This window comes from Neopelma chrysocephalum, unplaced genomic scaffold (assembly GCF_003984885.1).
Source record: "Neopelma chrysocephalum unplaced genomic scaffold, ASM398488v2 Primary Assembly neopelma1_97065, whole genome shotgun sequence".
In the NCBI taxonomy this organism is placed as follows: domain Eukaryota; kingdom Metazoa; phylum Chordata; class Aves; order Passeriformes; family Pipridae; genus Neopelma; species Neopelma chrysocephalum.
Window position 1 is genome coordinate 1246017 of NW_020925707.1, and position 27852 is coordinate 1273868.

Genomic DNA, 27852 nt, shown 5'->3' on the forward strand with positions numbered 1-27852 from the left:
CCTTTGACATAAATAATTTGCATTAAGGTCTTACATGTATGCACGTATATGAGATATGCATTAAAAACCTGAAGCTTTAAAAAGTAATGTGCTAGTAAAATTTTGATTTTTAAAATATTTGATTTTTAAAATATTTTGTTCAAATTCCTACCAGTTCACACTGCTCTCAGGAGAGTCCAAGGAAATATTAATAATACTACAGAAATAAAAAGAATAATATATTTGTCACTCATTTAAATTGATGTATGCTCCCTTCCTATTAACATCACATTAGATAATCCTGAAAAATTACCGTGAATTTTCATAATTATACATATTCATGGCAGTGTTTTGCATAACACTAACAGCAATTTGCAGGACGGGGTCTAAGAAGGGAGGTGGGTGATTAAAGACTGCATGATCTAGAGGACTGTGGCAGTTTGAGCCACGTTAGAAATCAAAAAAATTCAATTTTCAGGGTTCTCCACCCCTCCCACAATTTACGCCAACACCAAAGAGAAACTTTCAGGCCAGAGGCTTCTATAGGAGAAGGGGAAGTATATACATTTATTTACACAAATAAATACTATACAAGCTAAAGACAACTATATATATATTACATTTCTATCAACCAGTCCTTTCAAGCCCCTCCTTTAAGTTTAGTCCAGGAAAGAGCCTTTTCAAGGCTGGAAAGTAACCAGTCCCTCTGTGGGAGTGTTCTGGGCCTGAACGCTCCCCCCTCACCAAGTTCCAGTTGTTTTGTTGTAGTCTCTCCTCCTCATGAAGTCTGAGAAGATAGCTTTGAGTCCTTGCTCTCCTGCTGCTGTGTGATCTCTCTCTCTCTCATACCTCGATTTGTAGGCTGCTGTAGTGTGGTTCTGCTTATCAAGCGTCCACGTCCTGGCATGTGGATTTCTCCTCGGGTTTTCGGTTGTCCTGCGTGGCAGAGACACCCTCCGGGCCCCTTTCTCTCTCTCTGGGGGGTCCGTCTCCAATTTCGCTTGGGACTCTTCTCCCGAGCGCTGGGCCTACCTCCAAGGCCCGTCCACTTGGCTCAGCTTCAATGCTGAGCCTCTCCTCCACTTTCCAGCAGAGGGAAAGGAAAGCCCCCCTCCACAGCTTAGCTGTAGAAAAGGAGGGGGGAGAAGGCTTGGCTGCAAAAGCCTACCTCTCTCCTCTTACCTCAAGTCAGGTGTTGTGAGTCTCTTCCCTCACTGCACACACTCAAAAATGCTGCCTCTAACTCTACTCTGGCTTAGGCAGAGCTGGGGGGGCCACAGGGCTCCCCTCTCCCCCCGGAGGGGGGTGGGGAAGAAGGAGCCCAGCCACCCCCCGGCCTTCCACACCTACACACAGCAGACACCAACAGCCCAAGTGCCAACACAGAACTTGCCAACCACTTCCACTGCTGTGAATATATGATTTTTGAGCAGAAGCAAACAACATGAGTGGTGATTGGCTCTTCAGGGAACACTGCCCTGGCATCCAATCACCTCTGAGCCCCCCTCTCTCGAGGGGGGGCTAATCTCAAGCCATGACAAGGACTAAAATTGTTACAAGTAACCTAGAAATAGACTCAGCAACAGTTCTGTTTCCCTTGGTTTACAAAACCAAAACAGTGTGCCTTGCACCACTCTTGTGATGCTTCCATTATGCTGGCGGTTTTGTGCACCATACTTAGCCAAAAAAATTTAGCAAGGAGAAGTTGCTGAGGGACACTCATTCTACTTAGGATTATCCCTTTTTATTACTGATATTGGAAAGAAAATTGGGAATGAGAAACCAGAGGAGTGTTTTTTCAAAATTGCCTTTTTTTGTGGGGGGTAGAAGGGTTGCGCTTCCAGCACCTGTTCACCTGACCCAGGTGAACCTGTTGCAGATTCAAGTGCATCCTCACTTCTGCACCTACGATGAGGCCCAAGCAAACTGTAAAAAGACCAGGATAGACAGAAAGGTTGTCCTGCCTCTGCTCAATAACCTTTTATGCTGAAAGTGGAGAGCAGAGTTAATCAGAGCCTCTAGAAGTAATTATTGGCAGGGTTTGGGCAGCATGGATGCTTGGATAAACACCTATTGTTCTTTCCACCAGATTCCTAATAGAAACAACAATACTGGCATTGTCCTCCACTTCTCATTAAGGGGCTTTGGAGAGGGAGCTGAGTGTAGGGAGGAGGGTGGGAAACTGACAGTCAGACCGTGCTCCATAGGAGCCTCTCCTGATCCTGCTGCAGCAGGCTTCAGCTTTTGGCATCGGTGGTGCCAGCTGCATGGGGAGAAGCCAAACATGTCATACCATCTTCTCATCAAACCTTCAGTGTGGGGGCAGAAGTGCAGTTAGAGCCTAATGAAGAAACAAACACAGAAGGGAAGCCTAGGGCTCTTACACACATACACGTTTGTTTGCCCCCCATGAGATCTCGCCACAGAATGTTTCATTTCTGGGTTTTTTTGTGTTTTGGTTTTTGTTTTGGTCTGGGGGTTTTTTTGTTTGTTTTGTTTTTTGTTTTTGTTTTGTTGATTTGGTTTTGGGTTTTTTTGTGTGTGTTGTTTTTTGTTGTTTGGTTGGTTGGTTGGTTTTTTTTTAGCGAGAGAGCACAACATGGGTGAGGTGGTGTTGCCTGTTTTTTTTGAGACATCATGTCATGACCACACAGTGGTAACCTGGAAAATTGCAATTGACTAAAATTGCATTTGCAAATACTCTGTTCAGTAGCCATAGAATCCATGAGCCTGTGCTTTCAAAACACTGATATTGTCAATACTGCACCACTCCCATCCAAAGTGTTCCCTTACACACTCTACTAACATGACTGTATACTTTTGGATGAAAATTGTGTGCATCTTTGTGTGTTGCTAAACTCAATCCACTCTTCAGGATCAATATCAGCAAGTAATGGCCCCAAGTTACTCCTAGACCAGGTTCCAAGCTCTTCTCCCTGAATGATGCTCTCTTCCATAAGCCACTCCATCAATCCCATCAGTGCTTCTTTTGGGGCCAAAGGCTTCACGCCATGAGCACATGAGTCAAAAAGTAATAAGGAGTTAGACTCAGTCTTGTGGGTCCTTCCAGTGCAGGACCTTCTGTGATTCGAGTTCTCCAGTCCCACTTTGTCCTTCTGTGTTCAGAGCAAGGCAGTCTTAATAAGGATCCCGACCCAAAAACCTTTTGCATATCCTATTTGTGGAGGAGCCAACAGAATTGTTGTGCTTGCAGCTTGAAGAATTAAAGCCCTAGTCTGCAAGTCTCTAAACTACACTGCTGGAAAGGCTGGTATTAAATAATGGAAATCTGTGTAAGATGGCTTGTAGAATTATATCCTCAGCAAGGACTTGGGATTTGGCCCTCTATCAGGCAACCTTAAATGTAAAGGCACACCTAAACCTGTGAGAATTTGTGTGCTTGAATGTATATTACCAGAAAAATTAACTGAGGGAAAACATACATACAGCTTTTTGTTGAATTAATATTACTAGATAATTTGGAGGCTGGAGGTAATTTAAATGTTTATATTTATAAGGTATTAACATACAGATAACTATGCATGTACATAAAAAATATTTCTATTTCTATTTTGTATTTTCATAGTTGGGCATGTGTAAAAGGAAGCCAAACACTGGAAACAGTTCTCAAGTGTTTCTTGCACAGATACATGTACCTATTTACCTGAAAGTGGCCAGGAAGTTTGACAGGCATGATACTACAATTATTGTTATTGTAAGTAATCAGTAATCTGCAGAAGGTGTGCTCTTCACAGACCCAATGCAATGTTTCACTTTTTTTATGCTGCATTTAGCTGTCTGTCAACCACAGGATGCTCCTAGTCTGTTTTAAATGTTAATATTCTAAAGAAGACAAGGGAATCTTAATTGAATGATCTGTTTGCCAAGCTGCAAGGCATGCACAGAACCTGTACAAGAGAGATCCATAATAAATCCCTATTCCTAAACCCTGGGTGCATGTTTGATGAAGGTAGACTCTTGCTATAAAACAAGAATGCAGAAGGACGTACACAGCATTTCATGTGAGGAAGTATCTGATTGTTAAACAGGGACTTTTCAAAACCAAAAATCCTTTATATTTTCTGGTTTGTGCAGCCAAATTTTGTGGAAGGATGAACTGAGAATTGTTTGCAAAGTTCAGTTCCTCTCAAAGTATGCTCTACTCCAGAATCAAAATGCATAAATATCTGAAGTATATAAAACATACATTTTATGAATGCTGACACATAACACCAAGTCCCCAACAGACTGAAATACTGTTTGCATGTTACATTAACCAAAACTTCAACTTCAGTATGTTTCCATATTCTGACTCACTTCTGACTAGGTGGCAAGAAGAAAAAGTGTTTATGATGCACTTGAATTGCAAAGCAAGACCTATTTCACACAGTCTTCACCCTCTGGGATCTCAGTTAATATAAGCCTTATTTCATTTTTGCAATGTTCAGTGTCATTATCACACATCATTAATTTAATTTTATTTCCCAAAAATTAAGAAGTACCTTTCTATTATGAGGCTTAGCATTACCTTTTCAAGACATAATGGTCTAGTGTTTTGTCAGTTGTTTTATGAAATAAAATGTCTTTCTTTGTGAAATGCTTCTGCAGATTCAGTGACACCTCAGGCAAAAAAGTCCTACTTTTATTAATAATCCTCATTATATTATTTGGCAAAGTGTTTACTAATCAGAAGCCCACTGTTGTGATTTTGTGCTATTTTTTGTGAGGCTGCTCATTCAGTACCAAAAATGTATGATTTTGTTGTGGTGGTAGTTGTTAAACTGAGCAGGAGCCCTCCAGTTATTTTCAAGGAAGGGCAAAAAAATTAAGTAATATTTCTAGAAGTGCAGTGGCATAAAGCCAATATTAGTGCAGTTCGCAACTACAAGAGCATATTTTTCTTTACACAAATAAGTGAATTTTGAAATAGCAGAATCTAAGTTTGTTATCAATTACAGAAGAGTTAAATAGATTCTTAGAAGCATAGCTAATGTAAAAATGTATATGTGAGAATTATGCAAAGTATAGCTACACTGTTTCGTAGGTGATTATTAGTCCCTTTAAGGGTTTGTGGTTACATATGCAATTATAATATAAATAAAAAACAGCACCTGAAAGCACTGTTTAGCTTATGCTAACTACTACAGGTATGTCATAAAGTCCTAACATACATCAGTATCATATAGTATTTAAATATCCATGTGATGCCTGTATATAGTGCTATGTTTTATTTATTTCATTTAGATATGTGATTGTTGGTGCCAGATCAATACAGAGAATATTAAGATAACCACTTTTTTGAAAAAGTCTGTTGCTGGCCAGTCAGCAGTACTGCAGTCTTCAGACTCCAGGGATAATTAGCCCAAATTACGCTTTGAATAGCTTTTGAGAAAAATTAGACTACATATGCAAAGTCCTTTGAGGAGATTATTGAAACATTTTCAAAATAAATGTTGTGATAATGCCTCCCTACTAGCACTATTTTATTTGCAGACAAAAAGATATGTTTCAAAATGTTTAAAAAATCAGAAAGTGCATATTTATGTATAAACACAAATATACATACCTCTATATACACATGCTTGCAGTATCCAATATGTACATGTAGAACAACATGTAGAATATACATACACATATTGGATAATATATAATATACATATTATACACTGTTTCATATTATATTAAAATTTAAATATAAATATATAAAAATACATGTATAGATGTATATACATACATGTCTATTTCTGTATACACACTTATTATATTTAAATATACATATAAGTACATTCAGCATCCTCAAACCTTTTATCTAAGTAATTTTTCATGTTTTTTATGTATTACTGCACTGTTACTATAAAAAAAGAATATGTAAAGTATAATATAAAATACCAAGTATAATGTAAAACTACAGACTCATTCTTACAAAGCTTAAGGAAAAACACACCCAGCAACAGTTTATAAAGTTTGTGTTTTCATTTCTCCTTCCTTACTAGGAAAGATAATAAATTAAGCAGAATAAAAAGCTAGTAAGATATTGCTATGTTGTTTACAATTAATCATTTAATAAAGTTCTGAATATGCCATTTTTTACTTAATTCTGTAGTATTCGTGTGAATAGCCTTCACCAGAACTACTTATTTAGTCAATGACACATAATGCAAGTGAAAATTGCAGAATTAGACTTTGAAAGGAATATTAAAAATACTAACAAAATCACCAGAGCAACTCTGCAAGATACTGAGTACTTTTAAGCTAATCTGACATGAACTCATGGGCAGGATGAACTTAGAGTGTTTTCTAAAAGTTAAGAGATATACACAGGTTTAACTGCTTTGCTGAGTGGAAGAGACAATGAACAGAACTTTGTTGCTCTGTTTTTTTGAGGCTTTTTGAGCAATATTTTTCTGTGTTGAGAATCATTCCTTAGAATAAGGAAAATCACTTAGATTTTGTTCTCAGCCGTGCCAGAGATTTCTTCATGAGGAAGGTCTGTCTCATGATGTCAAATTCAATCTGATCGATTAGATTCATCCCCAGTGAAATAAATACAAAGAGTAAAAATTATTTCTTGTCTTGCACAACTGTAGAAGTGTTCAATTTGTCAGCACTTGGGCACTGTGTTAAAGACCTCATGTAAGTAAGAGCATAGAGTTGGTGAGCACCAGATGGTGATTGGGAGGATATTGTGGGTGGACTCTGAACAGAGTGATACTGATATTATCCAGAGGAGTTCACCAGTCCAACTGGCTGCACAGGGTAGGTGAAGCACTAGATAGAGGGGGAAAAGGCACTGGACAGGTTGGACTTAGCATTATAGAATCACAGAATGGTTTGGGTTGGAAGGGACCTTAAGGCTTATCTAGTTCCAACTCACCTGCTGTGGGCATGGACACCTTCCACAAGAACAGGTTGCTCCAAGCCCAGTCCAGCAGGCCTTGAACCCTTCCAGGGATGGAAGGGTCCACAACTTCTCTGGGGAACCTCTACCAGTGCCTCGCTATCCTCTTAGTGAAGAATTTCTTCCTAATATACAGTCTAAAACTACTCTCAGTTGCATTTATCCACTTCCAATGAGCTCTGCTCAGGCAATGCAAGACAGAGTGGCAAACTCAAAACACATCAGCGATGTGTTTTACAGAGCAAAGAATATATTAACTGATGTCCAAAGTACAGTTGTTTTGCAGTTTCTTGAAGAAATTCAGTGTTTCTGCCTGTGGGGGATATTTTGGAAATAGCTGCTTTTTAGTGTATTCCTCAGGCAAAACAATCACTTTTTATGAGCTAAGAATAAAAGTCAACCTTGTCAAAGTTGGTTTGGAAATTTATAGAGAGGGACATGAAATACTGGAGGCCACAATATCTTTCCAGCCCCCTTCAAATTTGGCATATCAGTGTGGTGTGCCTCTAGACCTACTGTTTTCTAGCAACAACTTCAGCTTTCCTGTTCAACTTTCCTACAAAAATATTAGTGCTGAATAATGAGCTGTGCCACAGACATGTCCATCCCCTCAGCTTTGTGTGTATCATTCAGCTTTCTGCTCTTTAAGTTTCTATTGGTTTTCATAGATGTAATTTACTATTTCCCATTACTTTATTTTTTCCTCCTAGCTCACCGTTGCTGGGTTGTTTTTTCAGTCTTTACCTTCAGAGGCATTTCTGTCATTCCCTGCCTTTTGTTTCTTCATTTTGTCTCCTTTACCCTTTTCTTTTCCTCTCATTGCATTTTCTCCCACATCCCTACTGTTCATCCACCACCCTTCACTGTTCTGACTCTCATTTTGTGTGGTCACACCTTCCAGTTTTCCCTACTTACATAGCCGTGCTCAGTTGTTCTGCCTCTGCAGACCACAATGCTCTCATCAGGTCTTTGGCATTCACTTCACAGCAACCCCTTGATCACTTGTGCACAGCCAGGCCTTCTGCTGGACACAATAAAGCACTTGGCTGGATAGTGCAGATCTCTAGGATTTTGAAGCCTAATTGGGCGGCACTTTTCTATCCAGAGAAGTGTCATGGATGCATGTGGCTGCTCTTTCAGATACAAGAGGGCCAAAGAAAACTCTTTATCAGAAGAGCTTAGGCCACCACTCCTTTTGGTAGATGGTGCTGTTGAATCATAGTCTGCCTTACAAAAGCACTGTCTTCACGTATTAAGCACTGCAACTGTTGAGGGTGGAGAGAAGGTACCAGTCCTGTGTGCCACCTGAGGAATTTAACCACCATCAAATTACCCAGTCCAGCTTTGTCACAAAGTCTGTTTCAGAGTGGATTTAAAATTATCACCCATATGCTAATTTTAAAACATACCTGAAATATTTACTGCAAGTGTAATTATTGCAAGTGTATTTTATTACAAGTGTAAAGTTTAATATCATGAGCAGTAACCATATTTCTTCCTGCTTTCAACTCTTCAGCCTCTCTTATTTCAATGCTTGTGGTTTATAAAAGTACAGACATGCTGTATCTGTCTTTTAGCAGCATGACATGGCCCAAATTCTGAGTTGACTTGCACCATGTGCAATTATTAAATCCAATGAGTTGTGTTACGTGAAAAATCCCCTGCAAGGATCCCTGAGCTTGAATAGAAAAATCCCAGCACTTCTGAGTGTACAAAACAGATGTGAAACAAAGGTTGCTGCACACCCCAGATGCTGGGTTGTGTTCTTCTCAGTGCTTTTCCCATGTAACCACAGAGCAATGCGAATTAGTTTAGAGTTGTTTTGCTCCTATCAATATGGATACAGTGGCCAGAATGCCCAACACACTGACCATGCCCAGGCACTTGCTCCTAACCCAAACCTTACTTACTCTGCATGGGGGTAAATGTGAGGTTCACCCTCAGCTGCTTCTTTGTGATACCCTACATTGCCCCACAAGGTGTTCTTAATCTGAGTGAAACATTTTGCAGGCATACAAGGTTTTTCAAGGTAACCTGCCTTACCAGTGCATGAAAAATTCTTCTTTACTATTTCATGGAAGCTGGTGTATTTTCAGACATGACCACACACATCTGTATTAAATCAAATTTGCTGAGTGTGTCTGTATGTGGGCTAACAAAAATGAATGCTCCAGCTGTAGGCACTGCAGGGACCTATTAGACTAAATTTCATTCCTAAATCTTTCTGTATTTAAAAATTAATTTTGTTACTTGCACTCTCTGCCAATTAGTTCTTATTTTATTTATTTTCTTATTTTCTCAATATTTTCCAAATGAAACATTAAGTGACCCATTTTAATGAAGGAGTTTATTCTTAGTTTTAAGTGTCATATGAAAGTCCCTCAAGTGGTGTCGTGGGTTTCTCTGGCTGTTTTTTTTTTTTTTCAGTGGGGGGTCTATATAGGGTGATTTCTGCTAGAAGCTGCTGGAAGTTCCCCCCTAGTGGAGCCAATGACAGTTGGCTACAGGAGGGACTTCTTGCTGTTTGGCCAAGGGAGAGCCAATTGTTGTGCCTTTGTGATAACATATTTAAGAAAAAAAGTTGTTGCACAGAAGAAATTGGAGCCAGAAGGGTTGCAGAGGGAAGCCGCCAGGCCCGGGGCCAGGCCCCGCAGCCCCGTCCTGGGGGCTGTGGCCGGGCTGGGGCGGTCCCCTGCTGCATCCCCTGCTGCGGTGGGGGTGGCGGCCATGGCCCGGGGCTGCGTGGCAGCTGGCCGGAGGCAGGCACAGCACTGAAGCCGAGTCAGGCCAGCCCCACCGGTGGGCACTGCCCCCCTCACCCCTGCTCATCCCAACCGAGCCGGGACGGTCTGGGGGCAGTCCCGCCACATTGCAGCTGAGCCCATGATGGAACAAATGGATGCATGAAAATGAAGGAGGACTGCTACCCTCGTGGGAGTCCCAGGAGTTAGTGGGGTCCTTCGGAAGATCTGTGGCTTGTGGAGAGGGAAGCCCATGCTGGAGCAATTTTTTCTGGGTAGGACTCTGTGGCCCCTGTGGGGAACCCACACTGGGACAAGACCCTCCGTCAAGGACTGCATTCTATGAAAAACCATCAGGGTACAGAGACCCCCTGCACCCCGGGACCTGCGGCCTGGGGGAGGGGTGGACCCATGTTAGAAGGGTCCGCCAAGGACAGTTTCCCATTGGAGGGACCCACAAGACAGGGGAAGGACTCAGAGCTTTGGCCCCCCTGTAGCCTGTGGTGAGGGACCATGCTGGAACAGACTGTCCTCTGCAGCCCATGGAAGGGTGACTCAGAAGTGCAGCAGATATGGAAGTCCTGTTGCTTTATAGGTGAACTTCTCTTCCTGCACTGATGCAGAGGGAGGAGGGATGGTTGAAAAGTGTGTTTAAAATTGTTTTATCTCTCATTCTTTAGCTCCTATCCTGTTAGTAATAAATTTTAGTATTATCCCCATGTTGAGTCCATCTTGCCTGTGTGACCTCTCCCAGCTCTTAGCGATTTTCGTGGATGGTTAGATTCCAGCCAAGGTCAACCCACGACAAGTGGAAATTATTACTCAGAAAGCTCAAGGAAGTGATCAAACATACAAGTTTTGGCAAGGATAGGCCCTCAGACTGCTGTGGAAATCTTCTGTAGAAAAAGTTAGTGAGGTAAATAATTGTTTGCAGGACTAAGCCCAGACACAATAAGTGTGAATGTGAGAAACAAGAAGTTTATAGAGATGTTAGTTCATGATAAATGTCAATGTATTTGTAAAAGATGTTTTCATCTCTGGCGTAAAATTTACACCATAACTCTATATTGTAGGTGTCAATATAAATACAAAAAAATTCTTTAGGTAATATATTTCTAGAGTGAACATATTTCACATAAAACTCAATGATTCAAAATAAAAAGAGATAGCACCAAGTGCCCAGAAATGCAAATAGTGAAGCACACAAAGCTTTGTTGACTTCTGTGGGACTGAAGAAAGTTACCTGTACTCCTAAGTGTTCTCATTATTGTGTTCTAATAACGTCGCCTCTTTTTATTAAAAACACTAGCACCCCTTGAAAAGAATAAAGATCCTGCTACAGTATCGGTTCAGGAAAAGCCACTGACTAGCTCACCAAGTTACTAATTTCATAGGGGAATGCAAACGAGCATTTCTTTTACAGTGGTATCCACTTCTTTTTGGGCTCAACTGCTTGACTGAGCAGTAAGTAGTCTGCAATGATTCATGTCAGAGAGACTTTCAGAAAATCAGTATTTCTTATTTTGCTCACCTCTTTCCCCTGAGAATATTAACCTGTAGGTGACCTCTTCCAGTAATAAATTATTCCTTAATCTCTGCGTCCCTGTGCCTGCTGAGAGCTTGGAGATGTCATTCATCCCCTGTGTTTGGCTCATGCTGTATCTGCTAAAGGGGTGCAAGATGATTGCACATGGCAGTTGAAAACTACTCTAGATGATATGCAGTAAACCACAACCAATGTTTATTATTAATATTTTCCAGACTTTCTGTTGGTAGATAAAGCCAAGTGAAATCTTATATTTCTCACTAGATGATAAAACAATTTTCAGATTTTACTTTTGTGCCAAAACTGCACCTGCAATTATTATCAGGTAAAAGTATGAAGCTACAAGATTGTGTTCATAAAGAAATTTATGTAGAAGGAAGAAAAACCTTGAGAATGCCATAAAGTTCTCCATTTTCCTCTCTAAGGGAGCAAACTAGCCCATGCCAAAGGAAGGGGATCAGGGCTATGGATCCAGGAGATCCTTCAAGTAAGTGACAGGTAAAAAGTGCTCTGGATAAGAGTTCTGCAGATGAACAGCAGCACAGGTGACTTAGAAGCCATGCTGGTGAAGCTTCTCCAGGTATTGTGATGAGCAGCACACAGGGTCCTCTGAAAAGCAGCACAGAAGCTGAGGATGGAAGCTAGTACTGATGAATTGGCAATTCCTTGCAGAATTCACTGGACAACCTCAAGGAAAGTGTGCTGTGGAGGCTTGTGTCATTTCCCAGTTCAAGGCCTTCCTTGTTTCCATGCTGCTCTAATGCCTTTTAGGGGGAATTCTTCTGATCATATTCACTACCATCATAGGTTTTGGTGTTTATGGAAGGGAGAAAAGCACCAGACTGATCTGTACTGATCTGATTCATGTACTTAGAAATGCAATAGCTCATTATACTTTGATTTCATTACACCTAAATGTCTGTTCTGATTGCAGTGTGACATTGCAGACAAATAGCAGCAAACTTGTGTTGTTTATGATCAGGAAAGGAAGATCAGAATTTAATTTTTTTATCTTCTCACAAACATTTCTGTCAATTCACAAATATTATATGATTATAGAATCATAGAATGGTTTGAGTTGGAGGGATCATTAAAGATCATCTTGTTTCAATGCCCTGCCATGTGCAGGGACACTTCTCACTAGACCTGGTTGCATGAGACGTCCACCACAACATCTCTGGACAGTCTGGTCCAATGCCTCATCACCCTCACAGGAAATAATTTCTTCCTAGTATCCAATCTAAACCTACTTTCTTTAGTTTGAAGCCATTCTCCCTATGTCCTATTGCTACATACTCTTGAAAGTAGTTCCTCTTCAGATTTCTCGTAGGCCAGCTTTAAGATTTATTATAACGTTACATTAAAATACTTTTTGTAAACACTCTATGTATTTTTAAAATAAAAATCCTTAGAAACTTATTATTCCATTTTCCCAGAGTGCGTCACTGAGAATGAAGATCAACAATCCTTGTCAACAGAGTCAGTTTTTTCATTTTTAATGCAAAAACTGTTGCCAGGATGTGCTGGTTTGAAAGTTAACCAGCAGGGGAAAATGAACTCAATTCAAAAGAGAGATTTATAAGTCAGAATAACAATTTATTAAAATAGTACAATAAGTACAATTATACAGACAGATAATTGGTTTTAACCCGCAAAACCCAAATGTATAACCCAGCACCCTGGGGTATGAACAAAATGGTGTACCTTGGCCCACCCCCGAGTCCAAAGCAAAGGGAGAGGGGATAAACCTGCTGGTGGGAGAGCTGCTGCAGTCTGGTCAGAAGTGGTGATTGCAGTCCAGTTGAGGGTGGTGGTCTCAGTCTGGTTGAAGGCGGTGGTCTGCAGTCTACTTGAAGGCAGTGGTCTGGAGTCTTCCTCTGGATCCCACGAGAGGTGGCAAGGTTCCAAAGATCCCAGTTTATATATTCTCTAGTTCAGGTGGGAGTGCCCAGACCCTCCCTCAGAGCAGAGAATTCCATAAAAGGGCATGAGCATGCTCAGTCCCTCCCTCAGAGAGGGGAATTCCATAAAAGGATATCAGAGCGGGGAATTCCATAAAAGGGTATGAGGACAGGAACATAGGCCTCTACTGACAAAAGTTTTTGGGAAATGGCATGGAGGGCCATAGAATACACAGTTTTGTGTTACACCCATCCAGTGATGAATTGGTCCCAGCCGTTCTAACCAGGACACAGGAAAAAACCAACAAACTAACTACATAGATCTTTCGTTTTTGTTTTGATGCTTCATTGGAAGAATAAAAAATTCCATGGGAAACTAAGGTTGGAAACAAAGGGAAAATGTACAAATGCTGAAAAGGCCTTTTTTTCAAACAAGTCTGAAATTTTTAGGTAGTATATTTTCTCTATTTTTTTCCCCCTCCACATCCAGAGCCAAAAAGGAGATTGGATTATTCCCCATAGGGTCAACAAAAATTCCCCCACTAGTTCCTACTTTCTGGAGGACCTGGTCTCAGCCAGAAGTTGTTTATGACCTGTGTTTTACCTTGGGCTGTGTTTATTTATATCTAAAGACTATCTCACTTTGCTGCCTGCCATATGTAAAGGATGAGATCAAATTGGTACAGCATTGACAGCCAAAACCAGACTAAGTTTTCAAGTAATCTTAAATGAGAAACTTACAAACATGCTGTGAGTATGCTCAGTGGACTTAATATGGCGGGCCAGGTGCTTGAGAAAGGGGAAATGTCTTTGTTCTATGCCATGAACATTTCTTCTTGATAACAGTTTTTTATCAACAAACTAACAGCTCAAACAGAAACGCCTTATTGTTTGTATGTTAACCCAGCCTAAAAAATAGCTTGCCATGTCGTCAGCATAACTACATGAGATGGGAATGAGAAGCCATTTGAGGACTTTGCCTTCCTCAGTGTGGACATTTGTTCTGACATGTCTCCTGGAAAAGAGAGAAAGATAGGAATGGTCCAAGCAATATTCTCCATAGAGGAGGCCACTTTGCCTATAGCAAAGGGATGCCATTGCTGGTCTGTGCTGATGTACTTTGTCACAAAGAGATTTGCAGGTCTTTACTGTGTCCTTGTGTGTGTCTTAAAAACAGCATGCTACTGACTGTAATCCACAAGGCTGATCTTCAGGAGAATTCTGTTGTTTTCTGTTGGAAAATACTGCATGCCAGATGCCAATTGTTCCTTCTTTGCAGTATTTGAACCAATCATGTGTTGTTAACATCAATAAACAAGTGCTCTCCAAAATGCAACACTCAAATCAAGAAGAAAAACCCTCGTTTTGCAGCAGAGCATCTTGTGCCTCCTTAATCTGCAGATGCTGATGGGCAACATTTGATCAGTGGTGACTGGTTTTGTTTTGGCCTTGTTTTCTGCTGTGAAAATGCCAACGAGGGTCTGATTAGGATGCTGAACATATCATTAGCAATATTGCTAGTAAAAGAACAATTCCCAACGATTACTAGCAGTCTCTCCTCATGGTGAAATTGTCATTTCAGCTCAGGGAACTGGAGCAGAGGAAGTGACAGGTGGTGCTGAAAGTCCGTGTGCCTGTCCGGCCATGTCCATGCTGCAACTGGAGTTACCAGGATGGAGGGAAGTTCAAGTTCGCTACTGACATTCAGCTGTCACGGCTTCATTGTCCGCATGCCTTCCCTTCTTTGACACATTCAAGGGTACTTTATCTGCACCACAAAGAGCTAGTCAACTGATATAATTGCACTCTCCTCAGGTACTTGTTCAGGACTGTTGATACAGTCTCAGGTTTATTCATTAGCTGAGCCATTGAAATTGTGGCTTGCCAACTCTTCTCCTAACAGTGCGAGTTTGCTTATTTGGTCCAAATATTTAACTATATTTGTTTAAAGTTTTGCACGTTATTCCTTAATTGAGGTTATGTTATCTACATTTTAATGCCATGTCATTTGTGTCCAATAAAAGATTATGTGAAGAACCCTATCATTTACCACATTGGTTTAAATATAGCCATCTGCAGAGAATAAAAATATACATAAGAGATGTAACGAAGGGAAAAAAACCCAGATATTTATTTGCTTTGAAATCCAATTACTAAGAAATAGAGTCTGCAATGAAAAAAAGGGGAAAATGTAAGCTTGGGTCAGGGAAAGAGACAGTGATTAGCTCCATTGTTTTGGACTCTTTGAGCTTCATTGGTCCAGAGAAAAACCCACTAATGAGTATACTGAAGCTTGCTAAACTTTGGAAGACAACTTATGTTGTGGTGCTCATCTGACTCGTGGTAGCAAAGTGTGTTTATACAGAAAACAGCAAAAGTGCTTCTTTATTAACTGCTTTCCTACACAAGCCCTACTGAGATTACTGATGATAGCTTACTCGAAAAATATACTTTACCTGTAAGAGCAGTTCTTTGATTCAAAACTTCAATTTTTGGGAATCCTGGTGTTATGTGCTACAGGAAATTTTAAAACTCATTTTAATGCTCTTTTAATAATTAAGCCAGAAGAAAGTTTGGTTTTTTTGAACTTGCTTTGGATATATTTATTTTGATATTTGTCTTGATGCTTGGTCAAGGACTTGAAGTGTGTACAGCCAGACCTCAACACCACGGTAAACTTTGCCATTGCATAAGTTATATATCAGAAGCTATTGGTTGGTAGATGTTCTACTCAGAAACACAGAGTTTACCACACAAAACTATCTCCTTATGTTTTTTTTCCTGCCAGCTTGAGCTGCTTTGTCCCAGGGCTGGTGCAGGAGAGGTTGCAGCAGTGTAAACTTACCACCAGCACGGCTTATCTGATGGAGAGGGACCACCTCTAGAGGCTGCAAGTTGCTGAAGCAGTTGACAGGGGTGCCAAGTTAGTGTCAATTGTTGCAATCGTTCTCTGCCATCGTTCATCTCACTTGTCCATTGGGAACCAGCCTGAAACTGCCAAACTAATTTGACAGAAACCAATGAATAGGCACCAGCTAACAACGGTCTTTAGTTACTTACTAGCTATCTGAACCAGCCTGACAAGGACGTGTATTAGGCCTCGTTTGCAATGGTGAAGCACACATGAAAACGTATTTATTGTAATGGGGGTAACAACAGATGATCAAGTGATGATATGAGGGAGCTCTGGAGGTCAATGGTTGTCTCCAGGTGAGGCACCACTGACCTACCCTACAGTGAGAGTCCCATCTACCTCCAGTTGGCTTTACGCTTTATCAGCCAGATCTCATACAGTTTTTAATAATTTTATCTGGGTCTCCAGTGGAAAGCTACAATCCCAATCTCTCCATTATCACTGAGTCAATTAGCAGGTTTTAAAATCACCGATTGAACACCTGATAAACTGCTTTAGCAGCAGGTCAGGAGAGACTCGAGGGGTGGCCAGAAAGATCTGGCTTTGTCTGACAGGCTTTTTGTCTCCTTCACAGCCATCACAGGACAGACCTGGTAACCAGAGGCTTAACTCTTGTAAGTGTTATGGCTTAGATGGAGATCCAGCTTTAACTTATCAAAAAAATTTACAGTTGAAAGATAAAACAGCTGTTCCTTAGGGGTACAGCATCTGGTAGTAGATGGCTCCTCTGCGACGCTTATAAACAAAATTGAGTTTATTTAATCCCACTGAGTTTGCATGATTCTTCCCCTGTACATCCAAGGCAGTGAAGCAGTTATTGTAATCAATCATAAACATACATCCAAAGGCTCCCAAGTTCATTACCACGTACTTACAAGTGCATAAGCACTTGACTTCACATTACACTACACCAGTGCAGCTGGAAAGATTTAACTGAAGCTTTTCTCCACTTCTTCCAGTTCTTTTTAAACCAGAGCATCTTGGTGTACAGGTGAAACCAATGATGTCCTGGAGCTTGGAAGAAAGTCAATGTTTGAATTTAGGCACTGACTGAGTTCTCATCCCTCCAGAATTAGTTAGTCAACTTTTTCAACTCAGCCTTGTCAGACATTTGAGTTTAATCTGATGTGTGTTTTCTGGGTAGGTCCCAGCTTTATGAGTTGCAGTACAACATGGATCATTAAAAAATAGCATATTCTTGTAGGATGCTAATACATTGCTGAAGTGATGTTTCATCCTTCATCCACTCCCAAATTCACTCTGAAATAGCCAACAGGAAAAAAATAGCAATTTCATCACAAGGAACATCCCTCTGAGTCCCAAGAAGATGGAAACACCAGCTGCGTTGTGCATTTGGTTTTGCCTGCAAGAGAAGGTTTAGGCAGGACTGTGACTCTGTCCAAGAAACTCTGCAGAGAGCAAAGGGAGTGGACCCAGATAAATCTGGTCCCACTACTCTTTGTGCTGTGTTTGCTGGGAAATTAAGACAAAAGAAAGCAATGCTAAATGGCTATGAAATAGCAGCACAACAGCAAACAGCATTTTAGTGTAGTACTGTGAGGTTATTTGCATAACAAATTTTCCACCACTTTGTATGCATGTGTGTACAAATACAAATATAATAAAGACATTGAAACCTTACTTAACTAGAGTAGGTGTAGATGTTATTCTAGTGTCAGCATCTGTATTTCTGAACGAATTACAAGGCCATGCTACTAAAAAACAAAACCCTACAAGTAGACTTCTGAGTCTGATTTTGCTGATTTGGATGTGTTGTGAAACCAGCAAACCCTATTGGCATCACCAGGAGTTGCAATAATCAATTTTTATAAAATCAGTTTAGTTAGGAGTAAAATTTTCTGAAACCCCTGAACAGCTTTATGGGAGAAGTAAAATCTTTTATTGACTCAATTGAGATGATTAAAAAAAGAGAAGTTTTCAAGTTTGTGAACATTTCTTGACATTCCAGCCTCATAAGTCATATGAACTCTTCCTGTAAACTTTGTCTGTTGTACTGAGAGAATGATGGCCACAACAAAATTATTATAAAACTGACTTGGAGAATTTCACCACTTTATTTTTATGGGCTTAAAATTAGGCTCTGCATTTCTTGACTGACTTGATCAACGTGACCATGTACATTTTTGTTTAGGGCATTTAGGATTTATAGTGGTTGTGTATTGGGATTAAACTGGTTTCAAGGCTGTGTTGCTCTTCTGTTTCTTCCTATTTTCTATTCTTTTTGTATGCCATTTTGTCCTGAAAAACCTTGAATTTCAATGGCTTTTTTCCATTTTGTAGACCTAAATCTTCTACTGATAAAATCAGCAAGACCTACACCACCGGTGGTTGAAGAAGTACAACAAAGCCATATTTCTTGGATAAAATACACCAAGCAAAGGTTCTTCTTGTGAAGAGGCTGGTTTTAAAGGCTGGTTGATGCATCATTTGCTTTAACAGATTGACTTGCCTCCTCACAATGCAACTCGTTTGCACTCCTGTACTTCTTAAATAAGGAATAAACACCATAATGTATCACAAATTCTTCACATGAGGTCACTCATGAATAAAGGAAGTGTTTAACTGTGGCATTATCATAAAAATAATGTTTAGCCTTCTGTGAATGAATGACAGGGAAAATTTCTTTATCCAGTAGTTAAGTACAGTTCTGGTGGTCTGACACAGTGGTATAAGTTATATCAGAAGTCAAGTATTCTAATTCCCTTTCCATTTTTTTACCAAAAACTCTACAACTCACCTTAAATGTAGTACTGATTATTTTAATTTTTGTTATAGCCTGCTAAGTACACCAAATCATACTTATGCATTCTTGGAGGAAGGTTAATTAATTAACAGTAATAAAAATCAACCTTCTGAAACTCAAACTGCAATTAGTCCAGGTTATAACATATTTTGCAGTTGTAGTAAATGCATTTTTTGTTCAAAAGGAGACATTTTAATTACATTATCTGATTCTTTAGATAAATAGAAATAATTTTAAGACATAAAAGGCTTGCTGGAATAATTTAATTTTACCTTTCAAAAACATAGAGCCTAACCAAGCAGTTTACAAAGGAGAAATTTTGATAATGTTTTGTTCTTGCAGATTAAAAAAGAAATAAAAAGAAAGAAACTGGGAGGTGAAGGAAGAGAGAGGGAAGAGACGAAGGGGGGAGGAGCAACTTGCTATTCTAAATACTCTTTGATGTAATTTTTAATCTAGAATGAGAATTAGCTGATGGATTTACCTAGAAATTAGCAAAATATATAATCAAGACAACAGATTCTTATTTATTGTGAAATCTAGGAATCCAAGAGCATCTCTTAACAGTATATAGTCAAGTAGTGTGCAACTGACTTGCTTTGTCTTAACATTTTTAGAAGTGCCTAATAAGGAAAAATAAGAAAGCTTGTGTTAATAGCTAAGTTGATGTAAAAATAAAGTAATATTTATCCTCTAGAAGTAACAAATTAAGTGGCCTATGATGTTCTTAGCAATGAACACAACCAGCTCAGCCTGGTAAGAACAGGCAGCTTGCAGTACCTCAACACAGGCTCAAAATGAACTTATTTTTAACAGTTGCATAATTTGCCATTTGTAAATGGGTTTTAGTTCTTTTCAGTATTCCTGAAAACTGTAGCAGAAAACTGTGCTGGCATCTTGAAGGTTTTGGGGTTGTTTATTGTTGGCTTGTTGCTGATGGTTAGCAGAAGAGACACTTTCAGGTTCTGTTTGAGGAACCTCAGGCTCTCTTTTAGGCAGTTAAGCCTAACAGAATTAAGCCTGACATGTTTCAACTCTACTATTTTGTAAAATAAATATAAAACAATGGTTTAGATTTCTAGTAAAACTCTTGAACCATATGAGACTCAAACTTTCCCAGTTCCTTTACACATCTGTAAATAAAGACCATAAAAGAAGAACACAACAGGATAAATCAACACAAATTTGAAATCCACTGCAGCATATTAAATTGCGAGGTCTCTCTGAGAGAAAGGGCAACCCTGCAGCTTCTTGCAGTTTGAAGCTAATTGTTTTCGTCAGGATGGGAATGTCTGGAAGTCCACAGCAGTGTCCCACCAGCAAGGCTTCAGTAACTGAGCTGGCTTGCGGAGAATGAGGCCACTTTGTAGCAACACAGCAGGCTCAGACACCACCTATTCTGCTCTCCAAACTGTCATGCATAACAACTTCATTGTGCTAAATTGAACTTGAAAGCAACCAAAGGCTATGAGAAGGAGAGGCTATGAGAAAAGCATGCTGTCAGCACAGGCAAAAGCTGACCTGGAAAGTAAGCTCAGAGACAGAAGAATCAAAGACCAGGACCCATGAACACAGCATATTGTTTCATTTTAAAGTATGATTCCCATACTATCAAAAGTACCAAATGTGATGTAAATTTATTTAAATAAATTCCACAGCTTAAAAGTTTGCCAGCCGCTCTTATCCAACTTTCCCAGCTCTCTGATTCATTACTTACAGTGGGAATATAATGATATATAGTCATCATTGTAACAGCTTCTTTGCAGAGACACAATGATGATTAATAGCTAGCAGCAAATTTTCACATGGGCTCTGAAGCACTGTAGCGTTAAGCAAAACACTCCCAAATCCCCCTTTTCTGTTCCACTGAAAAGTAGTCTCCTTGTACGTTGCAGATATGAACAAAGCCTACCTTAATTCCAATCAGCTTTTCTCATTCAAGGAAACTTTCTCTTTTTCATAATTGATTCATGTGCATTTTTTAGTCTTTCACTGAGTCTGAGACTTTTCTTTTTGCTGGGTGGAGAGAGGAAATAATTTCAGTAATAACTGGCTTTGCTTTGTTTTTCTCTCCAAAATATATTTTGAGACATTTCTCAGTTAGTTGAGATAATGCACATTAAAAAGACACACAGAACTGAATAGGAAGCCTTAACTTTCTCTTCATTGAAAGCTTATTAACCACATGCACTGAGGGATGAGCTCAGAGAAAGAGCTCTAGTTGCATAAGTCAAAGACTGGAGAGCAAAAACAATAAGCTGTCTCAATTTTTTGTATCAATTCCCATTCCCATGAGAAACTTACAGCTGAAACTGGAATAAATTCATTTTTCCTTGTAAAATTATTTCAATGATAAGACAACTTTAAATAGAAGCATTTTATGAGATTTATTTAGAAATACCTAGAAATAGTTTATTTTTATTTAAATGTTTATTCACTGATGTGAATTTATTCTTTTTTACACAAATATCTTTTCCATGTTGAGAGAGAAAAAATATTTTTAGGACTGTTTCAGTGTTCCTTTCATCACTTCTAGTGTGATACACCTACATTTGGAGGCAGTAATGCTTGATTTACACCAGAATAAGCATAGGGCAGATTGACAAGATGCAATTTCAATTTTTATTAGGAAAAACAGTTTTAAAGAGAAAGAAAAAATTTGTACCAGTATTAGAAAGCTGAAATTTACATAGAAGGTTAGTTTTGTTGCCTCTCTGGAGGAAATTAAAATTCTATATCTCTACATATGTAACAAATACACTGTTAATATCAGACTTTGCACATTATTAGTGTTCCACTCCTGAACTGATGATTTGATCTGTCCAATCCAGAAAAGTATTCCTTTCCCTCCATTTGCATATTAGATATAATGTAGACAAGAACTGACTTTGAAAGTAGCATGTTGTCTAGGAATAAGTAGTGTTTGCTAAAATCCTTTCATATAACATGTGAGATGGAGAAGTAAATATATCCATCTCCAATTTTCTTTTACTTTCACTTTAAGAGACCACTGTGGTCAAGTTGTCCATAAATTTGGTGAGTTTATTGTCCAGAAGAATTTAAAATGTTCATCTTAACTTTGCTCACAATATATTATTTTGAAAGAATGAAAAATATCTGTGAATATTTTCAATTGTTTTTTATTCACAGAAATTTTTTATTTGTTTTGTGTCAGGGATGAAAGTCATTAGTGAGATGAATGGCATGGCAGATTGGGTTTATGATTTTCATCAAAATTTTCTTAAGATTACTTAGGAAATAACACTGCTTATCAAAGTCTCTCAAGAGATCAAATTTCTACTCAATTTCTTTATGTTGCAGCCCTTTGCAAGCCTGTCATGTTTGCTCCTTCTGTATGTTTCACAGATTTTTACCCTGGTGTAAGTTAGCAGAATTTTGCATGATTTAATACACATGACCCAGAACTTGATTCAGGCTCATAGGATTTTTGTCAGGTGTTATTAATGCTCGGGGAAGTAAAGGTTGCATTTCAAAACTTGGATTCTTTTGCTCTATCAGTGTGTGAGATTCTCTCCCCTTAACTAAATGATATACTGCTTTGAAGAAAAACTTGCATTGTTTTCTGCAAACAATTTCACTTTTGACATTTAATTGTAATTACTTGGCATTTAATTGAAAGAGTTAAGAATAATTTAAGTTCTAATAGCTATTAGTGAATTGTATTGAATAACACTTGTTTTGCAGATATTTAAGAGGGACTATCACTGGAAATATTCCCAGGTACCTGGAAATCCAAAGCTGCATATGAATGAGGGCAGTCCGTTCACTAGTTTATGGGTCCTAAGTTCCTCAGATGATGTCACAAATTGGCCCAGTGTCCCTTTGAGCAGTGTTTTGTCTTTGAAACTCTGAATTTTCTGCAAAAAACGTAAAACCTTTTGTAGTCTGTACACTCCCCATTGACTATGCTTCTGAGAAGCCCTACATGTGTTGTTTATTTCAGCAAATATGTAGAATCATACACACTCCCAACAGCCTCAGACAATGGTATGCAAAAAACTGGCATGGGAGGCTAAAATCTCAGATGACCTACCCTTTTCAGGATGTGTCAGCATGAGCATATTCAACATGTCAACATGTCCATGCATACTAAAGTATATTTTGGAGGAGAGCAGGGTCCCAGCACAACTAGGGTTTCACAGCATTTGTTCTACTTTTTGGGGCTGCCTATGTAGGAGTTTCACAAAGACCAGCTTTAGGTAACTGCAGTGTTAGATGGGAAAACCCCTTTCACAAGCAGGTTTGTAGGCATAGGATATAGTTTGCTGAAAATATTTGATGGATTTAACTCAAGGGCACAGTCAAATATTCTTGGTCCTTGCAGAAGTCTAGTTCTGAATCTCAGACTTGTATACTCAGTGAATATTACACTCTGTTTTCTCCTACACTGTGAACTTCTAAGCCACAGACTTCAGCTATCTTCCCTCACTTTGAAAAATGTCATTCCCCTTCCACCAACAATTCTGAGATATTTTCACATCCACCAAATCTTTCCATGGTTTCCCCAGCACAGTCCTATTAATACTCAAACGACCAGTAGAGCAGTTGCAGGTTTGCAGGATAAATCTAGTAAAATACTGAAGTGCATATACTTGCATTTAGTGGGACAAAAAAAGTCTAATTTTGCCATCTTCACTCACATTGCATGGTAACTTTACACTTAAATGGAAAACCTGCTGTAAGTAAGCAACCATCAGAATCCACTTTGTGATTTTTGAAAGGCAAAAAAGAGACAATTTTATGGGGTTTTTTTCGCTCTCATTTACACTAGGTTAATTTCTTCTCCCTTTCTACCTTCAGCTATGGCTTATTAATATAATAAATAAATAAACCCACACGGACCCAGCTGGTTGGGGGTTCAGCAACCAAATCCCTTTATTCAAATGAGACAACATCTTTTATATGCACCTCAAAGCAACATGTGACTCCCTTGACCAATCACCAAGAGGTACTCAAGTGCCCATGTCTGCTGGAGTACATTTGGACTTCACATCCCAGGATGCCCCTCTGGCATCCTTCCTAAAACCCGACTCCTACATTCAGCCTTATTAAATTTTTCTGCTTTGGCAAAATTTTAATACAGATATGTTGTCTAGGTTCATCACAAGGCTGAAAGAAGCTGTGGGAGTTGTTCTCCCTGAGAACATCTTCTCTCACATGATTCTTCTCTTTCCTCATGTTTTTTTCCTAAGATTCAGAAGAAACCCCCCCTCATTCTAGTTCCCTGGGCAGACACCTTGACTCTTTCATTGCCTTATTTGTCACTCTTTGGAAACTCTCTTGTTCTGACCTCAGGGACATCAGAGGTCCATATCTTAGTCCCTCTTTGGCTTTGGAGCAGAACTCCAGCTCATTGTCTCTTTTTGAGTTTGATGACAGTATATGAGCTTGGCCAATTTCAGCAGCCTTTAGTCAACTTTTATAAGATCGTAGTGTTATGTAACAGTGTCATACTCTCTGTGCATTGAAGATTTCTGACCTGATGTGCCTACTAAGGTGTTGTAATTCTCCTTGTAAGGACACACATTTATAAGAAAGAAGGAACTTTGTATAGATCAGATCTTTCTATCTTAAGTTAAATTTTCTCATTCCAAGTCTACGCAGTTGCACATTTCCAACTTAGTCTGTTTTATTATCCAGTTCCAGATCACTACTTGTTTCCTCTGTGGGTTGTTAACCTTGTGATGAACCTAGATTACATATCTGGATTAAAATTTTGCCAAAACCGGTGAACAAATACATTTAATTGTCTTGGGAAACAGCACTGTGAATGCATTTTCATTACATTTCATTACATTTTTGCTTGGTTTCAGCTGCAACAGCCTCTGTTGAACCAAGAAGCCCAAAAGCTGCAAAGAAAACCTATTTCAGTTCTAAGTCTAATCAGGTATCCAGAGTACAGTTTGTTTACTTCTAAATCTCAGCTCTGAAAATCATGAAAGATAAAAAAGTCTTGCTAAAGGTTACCCTAGGATAAGCCCTCATCTTCCATTTTTCCAATTTTTATTTTTGCCCTGGTTTCTGCATATTCTTTAGGTCGTCAAGGAGAGCAATAAATCATAGGTATCATTAAGATCATAGACACTGATATCCTGTGACATCATGTTTCTTGAATTATTCTTTTGGTCCCTGAAAATTGCTGACAATTTCTCTTTGTTGCTCTTAAGGGTGTGTAAGAAACTGAGATTATATGACCCTGGGAGAAACCTAGAAGGGGAGTTTGGCAAGATAAATGCAGATGTGGTGAGATGTCTGCTTGTGTGTGGGAAACTAATTGGGAGTAATTTTCTCATGGACAGTGAATGCTTAACTAAAAAGTAGATATAGAGAAAAGTTACTAACAAGAATTTACTGCTGATATAATGAGGTATACAAACCATGAAAAAACTGTAATAAATGATTCCATGATCCCATTATACCACACTCCTTGGGATCTGTGCCCAAGTATGCCACAAGGCTGCTTTATGCCTAGAATTCTGCTATTCCTGTTTTCCTTAACTTTCACCTCTAACCTTTTATTTTCTGACTCTTATGGGTCACCAGCCTTTGTATGCTTATCCAATAAAGGTCCTTCTCAGAAAGGAAACTGCTTTCAAGTGTAGTACATTGTATTTCTCCAAACTCCTAAAGCAAACAGTCTTCTGCAAAGAAAAGAAGTGCTTTGTACCCTTTAGGAAATAGGAAAGCAAACACGTTGCCCATTAGACTCAGCACATGTTGCCTCTTGCCTGAACATCATACAAAATAAAGCTCACTAAAGAATGGGGTATGATGATGTAAGTAAACACTGAGGGGACCTACTATGTCAGGAAACCTCTGTGTATTGTGCTGGTGGAAAAGACTCAGAAAGGACATGGAGAAGTTATGGATTGTCACAGCTGATGGTAAAAAGAAAGATAAAGCAGATGGCTACGGGATATATCAAAAAGAATTAGGAGGATTAGGATACAAAGGCATCCTTCCTTCATCAACTCACAGTAGGTTTTCACATTCAAAAGAATTTTTAAAAGTTTTTAGAGGCACTGGAAAATTGGAGCAGGTCCAGTTTGGGAGCAACAAAGTGATCACAGTGCTGGGGAACTTGACATGTGGAGAAAGGTTGAAGGAACTGGGTTTGCTCTGCTCAGAGGATCAAAGGATCTTGTATCTAAAAAGTTTTTATAGAGTAGAAGCTGTTCTTGCTTCACAGTGATTCCAGGTGACAGACAAGAGGTAAAGGGGACAAGATGCTACAAGGGAAATACTGTCTAGATAGAAGAAAAACTTCACTAACAGTACTCTTAAATATTGGAGCAGTGTGCCCAGAGAAGTGATAGAATCTACTTTGCTGGAAATATTCATGTCTTGACTTAACAAGGCCCTGGATAATCCAGTAGAAAGCCTAGGAGGTTGGACCAGATGACTAGAGGTCTCTTCCAACCTAGACTTCTCTATTATTCTGCATCTCATACTAGATCCTAGTGTAGTATAGGGTTAAAATCTTAGAATTAGGCTAATTTTAAAGGCTATGTTAAAAATTAACATATATTTTAAATTTCAAAACAAACCCATATATTTTTAAATTATCTTCATTTAACAAGGGTAACCTGTTTGGCATTTTTTAAAAAAAAATGAGGGTTCCAGGACAGTGTGCTTGGTTCTTCAGCCAGCCATTCTCCACTCTCACCCCAAGATCTCTCTGCCTTCTAAGTAGCTCTGACAATTTGGTTGTCTCAACTGTCTATCTGTCCATCAAGAACAAGATACTGTGAACTTCAGCTAACATAAATAAGTGACTTTGATTAAAATGTTTATTGCAGAAGCAATCAGAAAATATAATTTTGTAAAAACTGAATTTTAATTGTTCTGATTGTATTCCACTGTGACTGGTGTCACTACATGTCTTTTACTGTACCTCGACACTGATTCTAACTCCCCCCCTCTCACACCCCTTTAATTGTAATCTCTCCTTGTTAGTTTTAATAGTCAAATCAGATAGCATTTCCATTTTGCTGCCTCTTATTTCCTAGTCCTTATATTATCATTTGTCCTAAAATAGTGCATCAGTTCTCACATGTTAATGAAGTGATGTGCTTTCAACCTTGCCTCTACTTGGAACTAATCTTTCTCTAAGATCTTGCACACCAAATCCCTTTTCTCTGTTGACCTCTACCCCTAGCTTGTGCCCTTTCCAAGACATACAATTTGACAGTGTCACTCAATTCTGTAGTGCATCTGCTCTTTAATTCTGACAATGTTACTACTATCGGGATTCTTGTCTACAGTTATAGGTTTTTTATATAATGTAGACTCTTGATCTTTCTTTTCATCATTAGTATTTGCCTCCTATAAGACCACAAACAGTATCCTCCATCTCTGAAGTCTCATGTTCTTCTGTTCTTTTTGCCATGGACTTAAGAAGGCCAAATACCAAGTGATTTCCCTCTTCTGCATATCTTCAAATGTTGTGTTTCTTGTATTAGTGGAATAACTGTGCTTCTGTTCTCTGTTCAAGTGCTGATTTTACAGTCTTTCTTGATTGTTCTGTAGCTTTGTTTCTTTCTGTTGTTTGACTTCACTGGAGTACTCAACACTATTAGAATCATAAAATCATAGAATCATAGAATGGTATGGATATGAAAGGACCTTAAAGACCTAGTTCCAACTCCACCGCCTTGGAGATTCTCCCTTCTTTTTCCATCATGTCCAGTCATGTTCTTCCCTATTTCTATGCTCTTGTCTCCTTTAGTAAACTCTTTGCTGTATTAAAACCTCATGGTTTTGCGCCCTATTCCTTCTCTCATCTTCAGGCACATGATGTACCCTCAATGGAGAAGAGGCTGGGCAGCAGTCATTGGAGAAGATGCATGGAGCTTCTGGAGGACTGTCTGAGCTGTTGGGGACAACTTCTCATGCTCCTTTCCTGGACAGGATTCTCACTTTAGTACAGAGCACTTCAACACCTAATCCCCTTGACTCTCTCTAGGATGAACATCTCTGGCAAGCTCAAGAAAAAATGAAGAAGAAAAGAAAGAAGACTTAAAAGACATCCAAATGCTAATGGTCTGGCTCTCCCTGTCCTGGAGTAGGCTTTAATGCCTCCAACCCC

At 39.2% G+C, this 27852-nt stretch overlaps 1 long non-coding RNA gene across 1 annotated transcript; it reads left to right on the plus strand.

Annotated features, from left to right (window-relative positions):
* Window positions 1–8558: 8558 nt before the first annotated feature.
* LOC113961180 lies at window positions 8559–18221 on the plus strand. Its single transcript, XR_003532230.1, has 3 exons — window positions 8559–9893; window positions 10400–10534; window positions 14648–18221. It is a non-coding gene; the product is annotated as an uncharacterized LOC113961180 (long non-coding RNA).
* Window positions 18222–27852: the final 9631 nt, after the last annotated feature.